We start from the raw sequence: 9186 nt of genomic DNA, 5'->3' as shown, positions 1-9186 counted from the left end.
GGTTGTTTTCCAGGGTCAGACCTTCTGGGTCCTGGAGCAAGGAAATGAAACTGGCTTCTTCCTCCCCACCACCTGTGGGCGCTTGACAAATTCCCTTTGGGGAGTCCCAATGCTCCTGGGCAGGGAAGCTCCTTGAGCCCTGGGGGACAGAAGGGCGACCCCTTAAAAGCCAGCAGCAGAAACAGATGGAGCTCTGCACCTCTGTATCCTTTTATTCTGGAATTGGAATTGGGTTTTCTTGGCGATGTGCAAGTCTGAGGGTGGGTCCGGCGCTCCCCCTGCTCCTTCTCTGCCAGACGCAGTATTCATTGCAGATCTGACCCCCAGGGCTGGCACTGAGGGGACCGAGGCCTGGTGCAGGGTGACATCCAGGCTCCAGGGACTGTCAGGGGCCATCTGCACCCTGCGAGTACCAAGTCCACCCCACAGCTCCTGCGCTGGCCAAGGAGGGTGCCTGGCACCAAACGCAGACCCACAGCCTGAGCTCCAGAGATTCTTTTTATTTTTGACACAGAGTCTTGTTCCAGAACCAGCCACGCCACGTAGGTATACAAACAGAAGTAATGCGGGGGGCTGGAAAAAAAAAAGAAAAAGAAAGAAAGGCAAATTATTGAATGTGGCAGTCATGAAATATGGGGTTTTGTATCGGATTTCATTGTTACTTTGGGTTTAGAATGAGTGACTGAAGATAGTTCTAGGACTGGGATAGACAACTGTAAAGCTCCAGGCAACTGGGACCAGGAGGGTCTTGCTAACCTTCCTGTGAGATGGCTCTTCTGAGCTGTGTTTGACAGGGGATATGCCCAGCCCTATGAGTACAGCTTCACATTCCTAATACTCTGTGGGTCACAGCTGTCTTCAACAAATTAAAATCATTTCCTTTGCTTTTCTGACCTGGTTATATGAATCACATGTTTCCTGCCCATTAATATCCTTACATCAGTAACCAAACATGTGGCTGTTAGCTTGCTGCCTCCTTTTTCTTTATTATGCTTTGAACTGGATAAGAAATATATTTCATTATTACAATCTGTTACTTGGGTTTCTGAAAGTTGGAAGTACCTTAGTGTATGTTGATATGTTTATTTTTTTGAATGCTTTACTGGGGTATACTTTGCATTCACTCTCCTTTGCCATGTCAGATCTAGACAACGATCAATTTTATGTCTCTATACATGAGCCTATTATCAAAATGTCTGATACCCAGGTTTATGAATTATGTGGTCTTTTGGGTCTGGTTATTTCAGTCAGCCTAATAATTTTGGGTTTCCTTTCTGTGGTAGCGTGTATCATTACATCATTCCTCTTGGATGGCAAGTAGTGTTCTATTGCATGGACCAGACCAAATGTTATGAGCATTCATATAAGAGTCTTTATGATTATAGGAATTTTATTTCTTTTGCATACTAACTTTGGGTTAGAGTTTCTGTGTCCTCTAGTGATTTTATGTGCAACATTTTGAGGGATAGCCCCATTTTAGTTTTGTTTAGTTTAGTTTTCAAGGTGGCCACAGTATTTTACATTCCCATTTGCAGCATATGTGAGTTCCATATTCCTCACTTCTTTACTAACATTTGTCATTGTATCTTTGCTATAGCCATTTAAGTGGGTGTTAATTAGTATTAATTGTGGTTTGACTTGTATTTTCTTACCAACGAATGAAATTGAGCCTATTGGCAAACTGTGTATCTTCTGTGGAAAATGTCTATTCAGTGATCATAGAACCTCTCTCCTCCCCCTAAATATCTGCCATTCAAAATCCCACGAAACACACAGAGGGGCAGTGTTCAAGTTGGGGACCCTGGGAAGTCCTCAGGCCACCCCTGCATGAGGGCTGCCCCAGGAGAGCAGGGCGAGCTTGTGAAGGCCCTGAAGCTCTGACAGCCCTGCCCACCTGAGACAGGGGCCCACACAGAGGAGGTGGCCTTGCCGGTCCCCCAATGCCTGGGTGTCCTCTAGAGACATTAGGGAGAAGGTTCTTTGCCATCAAGGATCCCTGCTAGCCAGCAGGCAGATGTGTGTGTGTGTGTGTGTGTGTGTGTGTGTACCAGAATTCTAGTGTTCATAGCGGAATTTGAAAATGAAAGTGTAAAGCTGAAAATTTAATCATGCATGAGAACACACCTGCAAAATTAAACCACTGCATAATAACACTCTGCTCTGTGCTAGGTGGGTTGTTCCACAACTCAGGGCCCCGGGAACCTCCCTCCCGACAGAGCCCTATAGTGTGTGAGGCCCCGTACATGTGAACCAGGGCGGAAATCTGCACAAGAGCACGGATGCGGACCCATCTGATGCCTCTGACAGGGCTGAGGGTAGCCCCTTGTCCTTCCTCAGCATTTTCACTGGGGCTGACCTGGGAGATGCATGAGGCACTGGGGCTGGGAATTGTGCAGAAGTGCAGAGAGCATGGGGGCCGGGAACTGGTGAGGGGGGTGAGAAATAGGCCTTCCCACTGGAGGGGTCTGCGGAGGCACCCAGACCAGGACCCCATTTGGGAAGAGAGATAACTGGCCCTGGACATCCTTTCCTTGTGCTGACCAGTGGCCGTGGGGCCCTCAGAAGGGCTTGAAGATGAACCCCCTCAGAGGCACACCACCTGGGCACATCCTTCCAGGGAGCCAGGAGCAGCCACGGTGTCCCCTGCAGTCCCAGATCTGTGACTGGAAGGTGGGACTCCCTGGAGGAGCAAGGAGGAGGCTCTTCAGTGGGGCGGAGGGCCACACTCCAGGAGGAGCGGTGCATTCACACTTGACCATTCCTGCATCCCTTGCAGTGCCTGAAAGTGCTCAACATAAGCAGCTGGAACCTACCTTCTGGGGACCACAGCAGGCATGGGGACCTCACGTGCTTCTTTGTGATCATGGCTGAGGACTGGCAAGGCCAAATCATCGAACACACACGGGGCTTTCACCTGAATCAGTGGGTCCCTGCCAGCCTGCCATGACCCTCTGACATGCTATCGGTTCGGGGTCTATGGGAAGACACTCAGCCACCCACTCAGTGACCACCCCCTCTTTGTAGATGCATGACCACTCATCGCAACCCCAAACCTACCAGCAGCTCTTCTGAAGCCCTTCCCTAGCAGATCTGCTCAACCAGATTAGCTGGACCTGCAGAATCCACTTTGTGGGAATGCAGAAGAAAAGAGGGTGCGTGTGCCTCTTCTGCCCTGCCTGTATCATGCACACAGGGGAAGGGGATGAACCGGCCAGCCTGAACTCCAGCTGATGACCTGTCACTGTCTCCCATCACCCCAAGATGGGACTGTCCAGTTGCAAGAAAACAAGCTCAGGGCTTCCTTCTGCTGATTCTACATTATGGTGACTTGCATAATTATTTCATTATATATTACAGTGTAATAATAATAGAAATAAAGTGCACAATAAATGTAATGTGCTTGAATCATCCCAAAACCATCCCACTGCCTCTCACTCCCAACCTCTCATCTGTGAAAAGATTGTCTTCCATGAAACCAGTCCTTTGTGCCAAAAAGAGTGGGGACTGCTGGCATAATGCATTTGAGATTCATTTATGTTATTTTTAGTTTTTTTTAGACAGAGTCTCACTCTGTCGCCAGGCTGGAGTGCAGTGGTGCGATCTCGGCTCACTGCAATCTCTGCCTCCAGGGTTTCAAGCAATTCTCCTGCCTCAGCCTCCTGAGTATCTGGGACTACAGGCACACACAAGCACACCTGGCTAATTTTTGTATTTTTAGTAGAGATGGGGTTTCACCATGTTGGCAAGGGTGATCTCAAACTTCTGACCTCAAGTGAACCACCTGCCTTGGCCTCCGAAAGTGCTGGGATTACAGGTGTGAGCCACCATGCCTGGCTTCATTGATGTTATTGTTTGTATCAGTTCTTTTTAAAATTGCTGGGCAGTATATCATTGCATGGCTGTACCACAGTTTGTTTATCCATTGCCCAGTTGAAGAACATTTGAGGTGGTTCCAGTTTTTGCAAGGACGATGGAAAGTGCTGTACATATTTGCATACAGGTTTTTGTGTGAACATACGTTTTCATTTCACTTGAGTAAAATGTGTATGTGGGATTGTTATGTCTCAAAGTGCGTGTTTGACTTTTTAAGAAATGGCCCTACTGTTTTTCCAAGTGTTAGCATCATTTTGCATTCCCACCAGCAATGGAGAAGAATTCTGGTTTTGTGCATTCTCACCAACTCTTGGTGTTGATAGTTTTTCTTTCTTTTTTAGTCATTCCAATAGGGGTATAGCAGTATCACATAGTTTTGATTTGTATTTACTGAATGATCACTAATGCTGAGAATCTTTACATGTGAGTTTCATTCAGTCTGTATGTCTTCCTTGGTGAAGTGTATGCTCAGATATTTTGCCTGCTTCTTTTTTTTTTTAGATGTAGTCTCACTCCGTTACCCAGGCTGTGCAGTGGCACAATCTCAGCTCATTGCAACCTCCTGTTCCCGGGTTCAAGTGATTCTCCTGCCTCAGCCTCCCAGGTAGCTGGGATTACAGGCCCCCACCTGGCTAATTTTTGTATTATTAGTAGAGACAGGGTTTCACTGTGGTGGCCAGGCTGGTCTCGAACTCCTGACCTCGTGATCCACCTGCCTCAGCCTCCCAAAGTGCTGGGATTACAAGAGTGAGCCACCACGCCTGGCCAAGGGCTCATTCCTTCTGAGGGTTGTGAAGGAAGGATTTGTTCTAGCTTCTCTCCTTGGCTTGTAGATAGCCATCTTCTTTCTGTTTCTTTCTTTCTTTTTTTTTTTTTTCCACGTTACTTTCTTTTTCTCTGTTTCTGTGTCCAAATTTATCTCTCTCTCTCTTTTTTAAATACGGACACCATTCATATTAAACTAGGGACCACTGTAATGATCTCATTTTAACTTGCCTACCTCTGTAAAGATTCTCTCTCCAAGTAAGCTCATAGGCTGAGGTCCTGGGAGTCAGGACTCTGACATATCACTCTTTTAGTTCTGCCTATTGAAGAAGGGATGCCTTACAGAGAGGTAAGAGATTCGAGTTCCCTTCCTGGCTTAAGTCCTGGAAACCATCCAAGAAAGATTACCCATACTCTTTGCTCTCAAGAGAAAAAGCATAGAGACATCTTTTGCTATGGTTTGTTTGTTAACTATGATAGTTGGTGAGATTTTATACTCACCTCTACCCAAAAGAGAAAGGACTGGAAGTGTTCACTGGTTAGCTCTATTACCTTTTGAAGTTAAAACCTATTCCCTGCTCACCCCTGTCCTCAGGCTAGGCTCAGTAGGTGATCTCCTGGCCATCTGTCTCATATTGCCTCTTGTGCCAAATGAATACTTAAAAAAATATGGTAAAAAACACATGAAATTTACCACCATATCTTTTTTTTTAGGGGGGAAATAACTCTAACACCCTCAATGTACCATGTATAGCCCTCAAATTCCTCTAGTTTTTCTTTATCTTTAAGATGCGGCTGGTTTGCCAGAGGCTCTTTTTTTTTTTTTTTGACAGTGTCTTGCTCTGTTGCCCAGGCTGGAGTGCAATGGTAAGATCTTGGCTCACTGCCACCTCTGCCTCCCAGGTTCAAGTGATTCTCCTGCCTCAGCCACCCTCTCCCCGTCCAGTGGCTGGGATTACTGGTGTGTGCCACTGTGCCTGGCTAATTTTTGTATTTTTAGTAGAGACGGGGTTTCTCCATGTTGACCAGACTGATGTTGAACTCCTGACCTCAGATGATGTGCCCACTTCAGCCTCTCAAAGTGCTGGGATTACAGGCATGAGCCACCATGCTGAGCCTCTATCACCAGCTTTAGGTCTTTCCTGTTGCCTCTCTCCCGCAATAGGCCCCTGGTGGGGTGAGAGCAGGGGTGGGCTCATGTTTTCTGTAGTTCTGACAAAGCCTCTATATCAGACTGGCACTCTTCTGTGGCTCTTCTAGGGGTCCTGCTCCCCTCCCCACCAGCTAGAGGATATATATATTTACCTTAATACCAAATGTAATAGTATAAACTACTTTCATTTTTTCTTTTTGAGAGAGGGTCTTGCTCTGTTGCCCAGGCTGGAGTGCAGTGGTGTGATCATGACTCACTACAGCCTCCAACTCCTGGGCTCAAGCAATCCTCCCACCTCAGCCTCCTAAGTAGCTGGGACTACAGACATGTGCTGCCTGGCTACAGCATGCCTGGTTAATTTTTTTTTTTGTACTTTATTACTTTTTTTTTTTTTTTTCTGAGACAGAGTCTCACACTGTTGCCCAGGTTGTAGTGCAGTGGCGTGATCTTGGTTCACTGCAATCTCCACCTCTTGGGTTCAAGCAATTCTCCTGCCTCAGCCTCCCGAGTAGCTGGGACTACAGGCATGTGCCATCATGGCCAACTAATTTTTTTTGTATTTTTAGTAGAGACTGGGTTTCACCATTTTGGCCAGCATGGTCTTTATCTCCTGACCTTGTGATCTGCCCACTGTGGCCTCCCAAAGTGCTGGGATTACAGGCATGAGCCACCGTGCCCGGCCACTTTTTTACTTTTTTAGAGACGGTTTCATCATGCTGCCTAGGCTGGTCTCCAACTTTTGGGATCAAAGCAGTTCACCTACCTTGGCCTCCCAAAGTGCTGGGATTACAGGTGTGAGCCACTGCGCCGGGCTAGAAGGCCTGTAATGGTCTAGCCTCAGCATGTGCTCTTGCCACTTCCCTAAAAGCAGAGGTGTTTTTTTTTTTTTGTCTGTTCCCTTCTCTCAGATTCAATAGATTTTTCATCTGTGTTCTAGGGATAATAAAGCCTAATACTTCCTCTGTGAGATAGCAATATGGTAATAACAATAGCAACTCTACAGGGATTTTTTTTTTTTTTTTTTTTTTGAGACAGAGTCTCACTCCGTTGTTCAGACTGGAATGCAGTAATCATAGCTCACTGCAGCCTTGAACTTCTCTATAGGGATTGTTATGATAAAATAGTAGGATTTAAGTTTTAAGGCATCTTACTCATATGTGATAGACAGTTGCTTATTGCATTTCATTCAATAGTTTCTTCCCCCACATCTTCATGTTATTTGCAAGGCTGAGCTCTTACCTTTTACACCTCCATCTAAGTCACTACAAGTGCTGATTATTACAACTCCTGAACATAACAACACACATGAAAAGTTTTCAGAAAAACAAAAAATATCTTACTGAATATCCTATTTGATTTAAGTTCTATTCAGTGTTACTTAATTTGAGGTGAACATTCCAGAAAGCTCTTCTTCTTGAGAGTTGAAATGTGGTAGAGTGCCCCTAAGATAATGTTGTGTCTGGTGGAATATTTGCACAAGGCAGTGAAGATGGGGAAAATCCACATTACAGTTTAGAGTAGAGGTCACAAATGGAAGGTGAATTGCAAGGCTGGAGGCTATTACAGTTAAGGCTCCAACCATAGTCAGTGTAGTAAGTGAGTAAGCCTAGTGTTATTTTAGAAAACTCCTTGACTATTCACAAGAGCAAAGACATGGAATCAACCTAAATGCCCATCAAGGGTACACTGGATAAAGAAAATGTGGCACATATACACCATGGAATACAACAACAGCCATAAAAAATAATGAGGTCATGTCCTTTGCAGCAACATGGATGGAGCTGAAGGCTATTATCTTAAGTGAACTAACACAGGAACAGAAAACCAAATGCCAAATATTGTCACTTATATGTGGGAACTAACGATTAAGCACACATGGACACAAAGAAGGGAATGGCATAAACTGGCTCCTAATTTTAGGTGGAGTGTGGCAGGAGAGTGAGGATTGGAAAACTACCTATTGGATATTATATTAGTCTATTTTCATGCTGCTGATAAATACATACCTGAGACTGGGCAATTTACAAAAGAAAGAGGTTTTTGGACTTACAGTTCCACATGGCTAGGGAGGACTCACAATTATGGTAGAAGGCAAGGAATAGCAAGTCACATCTTACATGGATGGCAGCAGGCAAAGAGAGCTTGTGTAGGAAAATTCCTGTTTGTAAAACCATCAGATCTCCTGAGACCCATTCATTATCATGAGAACAGCACAGGAAAGATCCACTCCTGTTATTCAGTTATCCTCCACTGGGTCACTCCCACAACAGGTGGGAATTATGGAAGCTACAAGATGAGATTTGGGTGGGGCACAGAGCCAAACCATATCAGGTATTATTCTTAATTCTGGGTAATGAAATAATCTGTACACCAAACCCCAGTGACACCACACAATTTACCTATATAACAAACCTATACATGTAGCCCTGAACCTAAAATAAAAGTTAAACATTTTTTTTTAAAAAAGGCTATGGACATTTTGAGGATCCCATGACCAACTGAAGTGAAATACACATTCAAGGAGTGATTGATATGGGTAGAATGTAGGGGGAAGGGGACATTCTGATGGTGAAATGAAAGGTATGGTTATCTACCGTGTGCTCTGGCTTACAAAGTTCATGCCCTATTATTTCTACCTCTAAGATATGAGCAAAAACCAAGACAAATATGGATGTATTCTTTCCCAGTGTGCTAGAACGGTGTACAGAATAGGAGTAGAAAGAAAACTGGGGAAAAGCATGGTGAATGTACAAGAAAGAACACTTATTTCTGACATCTGTGATACAGAGAAGTATTAGGTGATGTACCTCTTGATTTCCTAGTTCCCTGGTGAAAAGAAGATTAATCCTTTTTTAGGTAATTAATAGGAGCACTGAACCTTTTGTTCACCTGTATACAAATCATTAACAGAGCAAGATACCAGCTGGAGGCAGGCAATTTTGCAGCTCCTCCAGAGAATTCTTTGGGGATGAATATTTTTCCTATTTTCAAGCTGCATTGTTATTAAAAAAGGGAAGTGCATTTCAACACCCATGTTTAGCTACCTTGGTTATATCAGTGTCTAAGTAGAGTGCCCCAAGTGACCAATTCCATGGATTATGTGAATTTACTCATTCTTGAGGCCCATTTTCATTTGTTATCAGCTGAATTCAGCGTTCACTTTTTCTTCTTTACTGTCTCCTTTCTATTTCCCTCAAACACCGTAGACTGTGGCCAGGATTAATGATCAAGCCCAGGTCCTTCACATCACCCCACATCAGACTCAATCCCTACAAGGACTGGGTTACCTTTTGGGAACAGGTGTGTCACTGACCCAAAATTTGAGCCCTCTTTAATTTTTTAAATGTTTCCGCTGATTTTCGGGTTCGAAGATGAGTGAGCTTGTCTGTCAAATT

The sequence above is a fragment of the Saimiri boliviensis genome, chromosome 1 (genome assembly GCF_048565385.1).
Source record: "Saimiri boliviensis isolate mSaiBol1 chromosome 1, mSaiBol1.pri, whole genome shotgun sequence".
Lineage (NCBI taxonomy): Eukaryota > Metazoa > Chordata > Mammalia > Primates > Cebidae > Saimiri > Saimiri boliviensis.
This window is presented reverse-complemented; position numbering follows the sequence as displayed.